Here is a 13,450-nt window from a genome sequence, read left to right as displayed (position 1 = left end):
ATGTTTTCCTAATCCAGAGAGGGAATGCCCGTATAAACCTCTTTTGCAAGTACTGCATGTACATACGAATAAAGCCAGAAAATGCAATCCAAATGAGAAATTTGTGATCTTGTGGTTTTGTTTGCATTTGCGAAGACAGTTTGAATTGGAACGAAGTTTCAGGCCACAAACTTTATGCATATTGGGACAATACACGGGGTCCATAATTTTGTCTATAACACACACCACACCGTCTTGAAGATGCGGTTTAACTTGTTAGTACGGAGCCCTGGAAGTGCCATCCTTGATGTTGAGATCTTGTGACAGTTTTACTGTAAGATGGTGACACCATCAACGTCAGATGACGGCATCCTGAAACAAGTCTTCAGGATCTGGATCTGGATAATATTTCCAACGCTCTATTAGAGCCAAGCGAGAAGAAGATATTTCAGTTTTAGATGTGGGAGGAAAACCACAGAGAATAGTTCCAGGGGAAAACCCACTGGTAGTCAAGTAGGGACTGAAAACCCAATCCACAAAGTGCCCGGGTAGGTTTCAAACCGGGGTCCGAGAGGTGGAAGGAGAGGCAACGGTCCCCAACCTGACTGCCGAGATAACTCATCATAATATGCATTCTGATGGATGGCACATCTTTAAAGACACTGGACACTATTGGTAATTGTCAAAGTCCAGTCTTCTCACTTGGTGTATCTCAACATACCCATGAAATAACAAACCTGTGAAAGAAACTATGAAAGAAAAAGCACCCTTGTCACGCGAAGTTGTGTGGTTTCAGATGCTTGATTTCGAGACCTCAAATTCTAAATCTGAGGTCTCGAAATCAAATTCGTGGAAAATTACTTCTTTCTAGAAAACTATGGCACTTCAGAGGGAGCCGTTTCTCGCAATGTTTTATACCATCACCCTCTCCCTATTACTCATCACCAAAAAGGTTTTATGGTAGTAACTATTTTGAGTAATTACAAATAGTGTCCACTTGTTTGCTTACCGCTTTAAGCAAAAACCTTGCTTAAGCAAGGCTATGAAATGAAAAATGTGCTAGGTGCGCCCAATAAGCACAAAATCGACCGTTACAGGCAGCTCTATGAACATTGACGACGGGAGAAGATTTTGTTAAAATAAAGATCGTCAATTGCTTATTAAAATTGTGGGGCAATCGTAAAAAAAAACAAAAAAAAAAACACAGTTACACTAACGAATGTGGTTTTTAAGGTCGCTTTGAGCAAAAGTGAAATTGTATCATTTGAGAATCATAAAATAAAGTATCACTCAAACTATTGGCAGTTGTTTGTGACATGATAGGCCTAGATTATTATATTTATACAATTTTTTTTATTGAATGACCCCCAAAACGCTACAATCAAAAATAACTTGTGGGTTTACAAATTAGCTTGGCGCATGAACTTGGGTTTATTATAGTGGGGTGCACCTTTCTGGGCTTTCTCAATTAATAGTATTTCTCAATTTGAGCATTTTTTTCTCACACTGGGGGTTGTGCCAATGGTATAACAGTGTAAATAAAATATGGGTTGTTTTCCGTTTTTTCTTCAAATCTTGATTGCTTTATTTATTTGTTTGTGCTAAAATTTAATTTAATCCGGCAGTTTATTTAAGCAAGACCACTACTTGCTTGGGGCTTTCATTCTGATTTCACACTAATGGTGAGAGTACTTTGAACGTTTTGTATTGTAACATCCATGTCCTTGCATGGAGGTAGAAATTGATCAGTTAACATTACGTCCTTTCCTAAGACAAGTTTAAAGAGAACGTTCAGAATGGCTAATTTGATTCGAGAGGTTTTTTGTTCTTTTTTACCTCAGAATAACATGCATGGTTGTTTTAGTAAACAATCAGAAAAATTGATGAGTATACAAAGTTCAATTTAGGTTATAGATCTTGTAATAACCGTGAGTTCCGCGGGTGCAAAACGCCATTTACAGGGGAAGTGGTCGACCGATGTCACGTCTCTGCTTCTCGGTGTTTGATCAAAACATGAGCAATGTTCGTCTTTTTCTGCTGTTTTTTCTCACATAATTAAAAGTCCAATGAATCACTGAAGTGGTGGCCATCTCAGCGAAACTTCGCCTTCAATTCCACATTGACCACTAAGCCATCAGAAGGGTAAAATTTGAACAATTTAGAGAATTGAGTCTTTATTGAGCAAAAAATTGCAACAGTAATCGTGTCGTCTTATAGCACGTTTATGCAGTTCGCCGTGTTTGTTTACATTTTACACACTATACGTCTCGTGAGACACGGAACGCAATCGGTCTATTGATTATGACAATGAAAACACCAGTTTTTAAGCACCAACACTGTAGCGCAGTGCGTAAGGTGCTGGGACTGTTTCAGCAACTCAGACCACCCGGTCCGGGTTCGAATACCGTCTGTCTCTAATATAGATTCAAGGCTTTTTGCTGCCCCTGATGGGACAGTGTGATTGGGATCTGCCTTGTTTTCTCCCCTAAAGGGACAGGGCCCGCGCAGTGGTTAGGATTCGAGGCAGGGGGGGATGTGCTCTGGGTCGGACGCAAGTCCTGAAGGGTTCTATATGGCAATGGGGAGGGGCCAGTGTGTGCCATTAACTGAACCGGCGCCTGAATGCCTGACACTTCCGGAGCGTAACCTTTTGTATTTTTCCACCAGATTAAATAATTTGTATGATTAAATTTCTTGATTTAGTTTTTTCCCCCCAAATATATCTTATATCGTTGCGGTAAGCGCTGACAAACCATAGAATTCGAACTGCCGCTAGCTACCATGCAACCTCAGTAGTGTAGTTGGCAAGAAACTGTACTAAAATTGCAAGGGTCCTGGGTTCGACCCCACCCGAGTATCATGCCTGTCATATTTTTTTCACAGGACTCGGGAAAGTACTGAGTACACAGTGCTAACACACATCGGTGTATGGGTAAAACCAAAATTTATTTTCTTTATTCATTTATTTATTTATTTGTTATTGTTGCCATTATTTATCACGCAGACTGGTATGACTGGTATCTGATCTCAACTGGGTGTCCCAACATTTGTTGTGTTTCACTTAAAGAATTTGTTTTAATGCAGACGGGAATAAAAACTGAGATTGGGAAAATCAAATTATATCTATCTCTCTCGTAAGACGCGCTACAATTCTAGATGTGGTGTTCACTTTGATACACACACTTCCCTCCCCATTCTGAATTTGCAGTGCGCCGTGTTTGATTACATCCAATACCCACTAGGTCACCTGACGCACAAGCAGATTTATTTGAAATTGGGCCAAGTTTGATGTAATCCTTTGGGAAATAATTCAATGTCTTCATTGTATCATCAACTGGAATTGTGATCAATCTTTGACAGACACAAATCCACAACGTCAGACAGAAACATTGTACAGTAAATAAGTTTACACTTATACAATCAGTTTAAATGTACAATCATGCACAGTGTAGTTTTACCCATTATAACACAATGATATCATTATTTACAGCATAGCAAAGTTTGTACGTAGCAGTGATTTGGCACAAAGCAAATTAGTATAGGCATATAGGTGTTAGAATCTTCGGAGAAACTGTGATGAAGATTAATTTTGGATTAAAAAAAAGGATTTATATTTAGGGAAGGTATACTTTTGGCAGTAACAACCTGTGGTAAGAAGTTCAGCAGCTTTCGATAGTAGAAATCATTTTGAGACACACAAAAAAAAAAAAATTAATTTCTGTATTTTGTTTATAATATTATTTTTGAAATTTGTGTGCATTCTAAATTTAATGTCTTTTTGATCATTACGAGTATGAAATTGCATTTCACTTCGAAGTAAAGTGGTTATGTAAAAAGATATCAGTTCGTATGCCCCAAACAATTAAAGGCAGTGGACACTATTAGTAATTACTCACATGTGTATTAGCTTAAAACCTTACTTGGTAACGAGTAATGGGGAGAGGTTCGTGGTATAAAACATTGTGCTAAACGGCTCCCTCTGAAGTGGAGCAGTTTTCCACGAATTAGATTTCGGGACCTCAGATTTAGAATTTGAGGTCTCAAAATCAAGCATCTGAAAGCACACAACTTCGTGTGACAAGGGTGTTATTTCTTTCATTATTATCTCGCAACTTCGAGGACCGATTAATCTCAAATTTTCACAGGTTTGTTATTTTATGCATAATATGTTGAGATACACCAAGTGAGAAAACTGGTCTTTGAAAATTACCAATAGTGTCCAGTGTCTTTAGAGCTGTAGGATACACCAAACTCATGATATTTAAAAGATTTATGAGATTAACTTAAAGGGACACAACGGCTTCGTTGGGCTATTTGGGCTACAAAATACACTAACACGTGATTCTAAAGGTCTTCCAGGAATGGAGAAGAAAAGTTGCTAAAAGAAACCATCAAATTTAGCCGTTTTAACGCATTTTTCAAAAAACGAAGGTCACTTGTGGGTTATCCGAACCACTTTTTGGGGTCGAATAACCCACGTGATTCGGAGATAGTTTTACTTCCAGCCGTATAAAAACAAATTAAAAATAAATTACTCAACCAAATTTTTTATTAATTGGTTACTTATTGTTCATGAATATTTGACCAAAGAGACAATATATACAGATTGCGGGTAAAAACTGTTAATAATTATGAAAAAGGGACGTAATAAGATTCTCATTCAGAGAGTCCTTACAACGGAAGCGTGTTTTACATGGGAGCAATCGAACGTTAGCCTTGGGGCATATCATATCACGTACCGCACATGCCGTGTCTCGTTGGGGTTGGAGGTGTAATCCCGGGCGCTAAGAACTCCCAGCTTGCGACTCTCGCCGTGAGCTTGGGAGCCAGACATCAAAGTACATGTTTGTAATCGTGGGTTTGCCAGTCGGTACACCTCGTGTCGATTTCGTCAATATTCTTATGATCGCAACGTTCCAATTTAATGCTCTGTTTTGTTTCATGGCTCCTAATTTATTTTTGTTAGGAGAAGATTGCTTAAAAACAGTCTATTTTTAGGCCTATAGGTAAAGGGAGAATAACATTGAGTGAGTATTCTGCAGTAAATTGTCTAAGCATCTCCTTATGTTTGATTTCCTTTCCAGTGCTCCGTAGGTTTCTAAAGCCCCTTTCACACTAGAGCAATTTAGCAAGGGTCCCTTGCTAAATTATAGCATGGTTGTAAGTTTTTACAAACCTACGACAAAATCTTAACCGGGGACTTCGCTTTCTTAAATTTTGCTAGGTGCGGGTCAAGAATTATCAGGTCAGCCTGGAAACGAAAGAACTGTCCTTCAATCACTAAATCTTAAAGACCAATATAACTTGCAGTGTGGGAGTGTTTGTTTTGCTGGCTCTGAATGCGACACGACATCGTTTATTTAAATATTATGTCACAATTGAATTGGTCAAGGTATTGGTGCCAGTAAAAGCGCTTTATGTTTGGTTATGTTTTTTCGTTTTTTCTTTTTCACATTCTCATCGGTTTTTTTTTTAAAAGCCATTGGACACTTTCGGTAAACAGTATTGTCCAAAGACCAACACTTCGTGTATCACAACTTATATATAAAATAACAAACCTGTGAAAATTTAGGCTCAATCTGTCATCGGAGTCGGGAAAAAATAACGGGAAAACCCACCCTGGTTTCCGCACGTTTCGCCGTGTCATGACATGTGTTTAAAATAAATCCGTAATTCTCGATGTCGAGAATTGATAATTGTTTTATTGCTTTCTCAAAAAGTAAAGCATTTCATGGAATAATATTTCAAGAGAAGTCTTTCACCATTACCTTCTGTAAACCCTGTAAGTTATTTGTAAATTTGTGATTTTGTTTTTCTGTTCCGAAAGTGTATAATGGCTTTAAGTTACTGTAATTGAAACAAACCACGGTATGGGAGGGTGGGGCTAAAATTCGACATCTTTTAAGACGGGATGTATTTGTTTACAGTTTGGGACCACATGCATGATCACTATCTAATCGACAGCTTTCATAATGACCATTTTTTTTCCCCAATGGCAGTTTTTTTCCAATGGCAGTCATCAAAACAAATAGAACACTCAAAAAGTAAGCAATTTGGGGGACTGGTCAAGTTTCCACGTTTGTTTTTTCTTAGGCAAACATTATTTCAACTCCATGCTGTTTTTAAGCCAATTTTGTGCATGAATTTTTGTTAAAAATGGTATGAAAAAAAATAGTTAGATTTTTTTTTTAATAATGACCTTATTTAGCATGTAAAATTTTACTACGTTAGTTTTCAGTCTCAGTATTTAACACGGGGGGGGGGGGGCACGGACATCAAATAGTGCCACATAACCCAGCCCACATCCCCTATAGTGACGCCTAAGTTGAAATGAAAGTATGAAGTACAAACACTAATGGATATATCAAAATTGTTGAGAAAGGTTAGTTTCCGTCATGTATGAACTGATCACCATGCTATATAAAGACATAGAGGCTTTATCGTGGAAAAATTATAAGTGTCCATTGGATCGTTCTATAGAAAGTCCGTCTGACCCCCGTGTCCGAATTAGCGGCTACAGCTTCGGCTACGGCTAGATTTCAGGCGTCATCATGCATTGAAGTATACAGAACGTCCTTAGCAACACACTTCGCAAAAATCGTAGCCATAAATTGTAGTCGCCAATTCGGATACGGCCTTATATAAATCTCAAAGACTGACGGTTACCATGCAAGTCACTACGTCATCAAACCTTGAGACTGGTCGTTGATCTGACGAAACAATGGTCAATGGAAGAGAGGATTGCTTGAGTTCCCACGAGCTTGTAGTACTCCATTTTCTTCTCTTAGTTCTAGAACTATAACGTAAATGTTTTGGGCTTTCAGACACTGCGGGACACCATCTTCTATAAGGCCATCTTCGCCTGGCCATGAACAATTTTCTTTTGGCATCTTTTTAACATTATCCCCTTTGGGTTGGATAAGCAGTTTGAAGCAGCTAATTCTGTTCATCACCTTCTCCAATAACGACGATTTTGGTAACCTTGTTGTGGCGCCTTCTTTTCAGACAATCGCAGAACTGAGTAATTAGTTTTGCGAGGTTAACACAGATCACTTCTTGTTTAAGGCACTGGAAACTATATTGGTAGTTACTCAAAATCATTTTAAGCATTAATGGCAGTGGACACTATTGATAATTGTCAAAGACTAGCCTTCACAGTTGTTGTATCTCAACATATGCATAAAATAACAAATCTGTGAAAATTCGAGCTCAATCCGTCATCGAACTTGCGAGATAACAATGAAAGAAAAAACACCCTTGTCACACGAAGTTGTGTGCGTTTAGATAGTTGATTTCGAGACCTCAAGTTCTAAATCTGAGGTCTCGAAATCAAATTCGTGGAAAATTGTTTCTTTCTCGAAAACTATGGCACTTCAGAGGGAGCCGTTTCTCACAATGTTTTATACCATCAACCTCTCCCCATTACTCGTCACCAAGAAAGGTTTTATGCTTATAATTATTTTGAGCAATTACCAATAGTGTCCACTGCCTTTAACACTTGTTTGGTTACAAGCAAAGAGCTATTGTGAGGAAAGGCTCCATGTGAAGTAAATGCAGTTTTTTGAGAAAGGGGTAATTTCTGACGATGACTAGAGCAAGCTAGTCGAAACGTTGAGACCAACTTAAGAACTGACTCCGCGGTATAGTGCAATTAATAACGACCCTTATAAGCTAAAGCAGTAGTCCCCGCTATTTTCTATACCATCCGCCCGGGTAGTTAAAAGCAGGACAGTTCTTTTCAGAACTGAGAAGTCTCCCGAACACCCGATAAATCTACTCCGCGGTAGTAGAATAAAGAAAGACAGTTTTCAATAAGAACCAACTCTACCTGGCAAGTAGATACACACATGGTGTTACCGCAAACTATAAGTAATTTCTCAATCAAATAATAAAACACTTCAGCTGATGCCTTTTGTTATGCATCTGAAAGCACACATGCACGTACAATAGTGTTTTTTCTTCTTTCATTATTCTCTTGCAACTTCGATGACCAATTGAGCTCAAATATTCACATGTTTGTTATTTTATGCATGAATGGGATACACCAAGTGAGAATGCTGGTCTTTGACAAGATACCAAAGGTGTTTAGTGCCTTTAAGCACTATTCGGCCGAAGTTACCGTAAGAAGACAAACATCAGTTTGATTATTACACTGCTAACGGCCGAGTTTAACGGCGCTGCTATAAATTCCACATCCATTTTGTGGCTTGCTCTTTGCACCTCATGAAAAAGACGAAATTTGTAACACACGGAACGCTTACATCTCATATCTGACATCAAAGATGAAGGATTGATGGGTTTAGTTTTTTTATTGAACTTTTAAAAAAGAGGCTTGCCCATGCAAACAATAAAGGAACAAAACCGAATGACAAACTCAAATATTTATCACCCGGATGGTACAATGCTCGGCTGGGGCATGTTTGGTGGATTTGTTTAGAGTCGGGATCACATTAGACCTGCACTCAAGTAAACGTCAGGTTTTGGGCGGCTCTCTAATCCTTTTTGGGTAATGCTAGCCCGTGAGGCAGAACGGCTCCCAAATACGACAAGGAGTTCATATATTACGTCAACATCAAATATTTGGTTAAAAGCTAACTCCTCTAAAGCGGATACCAATCTACACATTTCACACAGAATCACACTGGGCTGGGCTGTTGCGAGTGACCCTATAACAAGACTTCTTTCGTTCTGGGTAGTTTTGAAGTCTGTGTATGACGGGCACACCATTCTCTCTTTGAGTTTGCTGCTGTAATATACTGACAACTCCGCACTTAAAGACAGTGGACACTATTGGTAACTGTCAAAGCCAAGTCTTCTCACTTGGTGCATCTCAACATATGCATAAAATAGCAAACCTGTGAAAATTTGAGCTCAATCGGTCGTCGAAGTTGCTAGATAATAATGAAAGAAAAACACCCTAGTCGCGTGAAGTTGTGTGCTTTCAGATGCTTGATTTCGAGAACTCAAGTTCTCAGTCTGAGGTCTCTAAATCAAACTCAGAGGGAACCGTTTCTCACAATGTTTTATACTATCAACCTCTCCCATAACTCATAATCAAGAAAGGTTTTATGATAATAATTATTTTGAGTAATTACCAATAGTGTCCATCACACACTGCCTTAAAAAAGGGTCAGAATTGACCCGGATTCTGGGTCTAAGGGAGCCTGACCCATTCTAGGTCAGACTGATCCGGAAATTGGTTAGAAGCACATTGGATTTAAACCCCAACTCGTGATGCCATGGTGCAGGGTCCAGGGGAAAGCTGGAAATGAGCGATTGAAGAAGAGCGGAGGCGAAGATAAAGACATTTCCTTCTTCAACGTTGGATCTCTAGCCTCACAATCGCCATATAGCCGTAGCTGATGTCGTTTAATTCTAAGCCAGAAAATCAGCGGACTCTAAAAATATAATTGATGATTGGTACGTAGTGGTTGTGATGTGCCACGTCGGGGTCATGCATAGACCTTTTCGCACATACCTGTTGCGCAAGCGCTAACTGTTGTATCAGGTGCATGCTGGTATAGCAAACGATCAAACTTGATCACTAGCTAGACCAGCAAGCACCTCTTTTCACGCCTACGCCCGCATACCGAGTATTTGCGATAAGGTTTTATTTATAATTCACGTTCTGTTATATACAGATCGTGGGTTTGAATCTATGTGTATATATGGTCAGTCGCGACACTTTTGTTCATCGGGCAAGGCATTCTATATTAACCATAACTGCCTCTCTCCACCAAGGAGTTCAAATGGGCATCAGCGAGAGCTGGGAAATAACTAGCGACCTAAACCTTAGGTCCTTTGTGGTTTTGCTAAAAGTTAAACATAACTTTGTACTGTTTAAGCAAATGCAATTTTGTATACTGGTTGAGCAAGTTTGAACTGGTTAAGCGGATGAAGCTGCTATTTATAATCTCCATCTTTGGGGGCAGTATGATGACTTCCCTCATGGCTGAACACATTCCATAGGCATACCGTGTCAAAAGTAAATAGACTCTGTTGAATCTCTCAGAGAAACGGACAGAGTTGACCCGGACTCCGGGCTAGTGAGGCTTGCCCGAGGCCAGCTGGGTGAGGTCCGGTCCATACGCAGCGAACGTTTCATATCCGCAAGAACTGGGCTTGAAGCCACTGGACACTATTGGTATAAGGTGTATCTCAACAGATGCATAAAATAACAAACCTGTGACAATTTGAGCTCAATTGGTCGTCGAAGTCGCGAGAAAAAAAAAACACCCTTGTCACACGAAGTTGTGTGCTTTCCGATGCTTGATTTCGAGACATCAAATTCTAAAATTGAGGTCTCGAAAACAAATTCGTGGAAAATTACTTCTTTACTCGAAAACTAAGTTACTTCAGAAGGAGCCGTTTCTCACAATGTATTATACTATCAACCTCTCCCCATTACTTGTTATACCAAGAAAGGTTTTATGCTAATAATTATTTTGAGTAATTACCAATAGTGTCCACTGCCTTTAAGGGTGACCAGGATTTGTTTTAGTGCACGTCAGTCTGACCCATTTCTGGGTCATCCTGACACAAACTCCGGGTTCCCAATGACCCAGTGCGGGTCATGCCCCATGCGACCGGATCCAGGGCCCAAACCGTTTAGCAGAAATTACTGCTGGACAATAAAGTCTTCGCTAAGCCACAGCCATGCCAACCTTACGTAATGTTGGCTGATGGATGTTTGAGAGTGCAGTTTTATACGTGTTCTAAAACCATCGGAACTTTAAACATCACATTTTTGGATGACATTTCCACAAGGTGGTTGCATGATGTTTTTTCATGGTAACAAGTTATAGGGTTTGCGATATTGTGACTGACTGATGAACTCTTCTCAACATAGCGTTTCGAACACTTTTTTTGTGTGTTAGAAGTTGTTTTGAAATATCCAACTATAGAACCCGACTCCCATGCAATGGCAACTTTTAGGACGCTTGGTGGCAGCAGACTTACCAGGTAAAATCCGCGTCCTCGGTCATGTGCGCACGCTCAGAATTACGTAAACAATGGAAATTTTCCTGGTAAGTCTGCCACCTAGCATCTCAAAGTCTCCCATTAAAGACCTTAAACGTATGGACTATAAAAAAAGGAGAACACAGAAGGGGATAATCTGGATTTGGTTTAATCTCTCAGATCATCCCTACATTGAAAAGTTGCCAATGGGATTTAAAAGGGTCCATGAGGTGCATAGATTGAACAAGGCCACCAGTACCAAGCATTGTTAATTAATACGCTTATAATGATCCATGTAAAGTCCATAGTTATAAATGATGCAAGCGCAAAATTACACTATACGCAGAGTAATTAAATTCGGGCCTGGATGTCTGCTGCACGGTAACGGGTAACGTTAATAGGGAGGGGGGGGGGGGCAAGCGTGCCTTTTTTCTAGAGTGGCCATTTCTGGCCACGTTTCCGCCTGCCATTTTTTATAATTTTTTATAAACAAGCCCCTTCGAGCGCCTTAAAATAAATGTAGTTACTGTTTTTAAATACGATACTCTGGCGTGAGGCTAAAACGAATATCATTTTCTGCGAAAACTAGTTTCAAATAACATTAACATTATCACTATGAAATGTAACATATTATTCTACTTTTAAACATCTTTGTAACCGTAATTTCACAAAAACAGCTTGTTATATGGCACAAAATAAAGCGCCCAATCCAAGGCAAAAGGACGGGATGTGGTTTGGCCCTGGGATCTGTAGAGAGTAGAGACAACCATTTGTGAAACCATTTGTATGGTCAAACCACAACCACAACCGAATTCAAACCACAACCACAACCGAATCAGAATCTGGGTCAGAACTACCCCGAATTGCGTGTCCCACGTTGCCTTTAATAGTCAAGGCATACAAGTCACACCCAGCTATCACACACGAGAAAATACCAGCACATAGTTTGTTTTCGTGTGCCTTGAATGAAGGCTATGTACCATTTAGGCTTGCCTTTGTCTTTATTGTGTATTTTGCTTGATGTAAAGATTTTGTGCTTTTGTCGTATACATCTGTAGTCTTGTTTTTGTACTTTAAATATTGCTCTTAATCGATAAGTTATTATAGAAATACTTTCATATTTAATACAATTTTAATTTTTTTATTTGTTTGTGGTTGCTGGAATTAATCAAAATTAAATTACTTTGAGTCGGTATCTTGATAATTTTGACTCTATTTCTGGGTCTTTTATGTAGAGTTAAGGAAAACAAACTCAGGTATAATTCAGTCATAGTTTTTATATCGTTTCAATATTAAATGTGAATCGCTGATGCTGTCCTGGTGTTTGTTTCAACTGTGATGGGATCCCAATGGAAATAACAGTAAATTTGTGGCTTTATGGTGTTATCCTTGGATAAGTTTGTGCAGTATTTTTATCCTTTGTTCTATTTTGGTTTATCTTATTTCATTGTATTTTCCTCCTTTTTGTTTTGTTTGTGTTTTTGGCATGTTCTTGCTGTATTTATATCAGAATAATTTCAATTAATCAACCAATCAACCAGATGTTGATGTGTTCCCACTAAGGCAAATGGAGTGTGTTTAGTATACAGCTTCCAATAGACGGAGATTATAAATGGCTTCATTGGTGTTATAATCCGCTTAACCAGGTTAACCTGGTTAACCATGGAGGTACGGGTTAATCAAGGATGAAGAAGGAAGAAAATATTTTCATCCAAGGGTTAAGATCCATGTGTTTGCTTAAAGGGAAACGTTGCCTTGGATCGGTCGGGTTGGTCCATGGAGAGCTTAGTGATGCCGTTTGTTACAAAGTGCATAGTATGGTTAGAACTTATGTTTTAAAAGTGGAATATAACAATCCACTCAAATATTCGTGGTTTTCCTTTTACTTTGCGAACCAACAAGGTCGGCTATTTTATATAGTCAAAAACCTGACTCTACAAAATGGCGTGCCATGTTAGATAACGACGTATGAGGAAAACCATGCAATTTTAAAGCATTGTGTTGAACATTATACTATACTTTTAAAACATCTTTCTAACCATAAACCCATGCATGCGCTTTTCATTATACCAACTCGCCCGATACAGGCAACGTCACCCTTTAACTACACTGTAACATGGCGCTGTAACTTTGACAGTATGTTACTGTATTTTGTGCCCAGCAGTTTACTGTTTGCATTTTACAGTTGTTTACTGTAATCCACAGTAAATTCCAGACAGCAATTCTGTTGCACGCAATATTACTGTATTTTAGTAGGGATATTACTGTAAATTATACAGTAACTAACTGTACATACGTCACGTAGACACACCCACAATTGTCGGTTGCCAAGCATCACCCGCTCAAAAAGTTTACCAAACCACCATGATCTTGTTTTTTGGATTGGTGTAAAGTTTAGGTGAGTGTTTCATTCATATAGTACAAAATTAAGCCGCGTAATTTAACGCATCGTGAAGACCGCTCTGGGGTTAGTTTAGTTTAAAATACCATAGCACGATTAAAGGCAGTGGAC

The sequence above is a fragment of the Asterias rubens genome, chromosome 4, assembly GCF_902459465.1.
Source record: "Asterias rubens chromosome 4, eAstRub1.3, whole genome shotgun sequence".
Lineage (NCBI taxonomy): Eukaryota > Metazoa > Echinodermata > Asteroidea > Forcipulatida > Asteriidae > Asterias > Asterias rubens.
Note: the sequence above shows the minus strand (reverse complement) of the source record.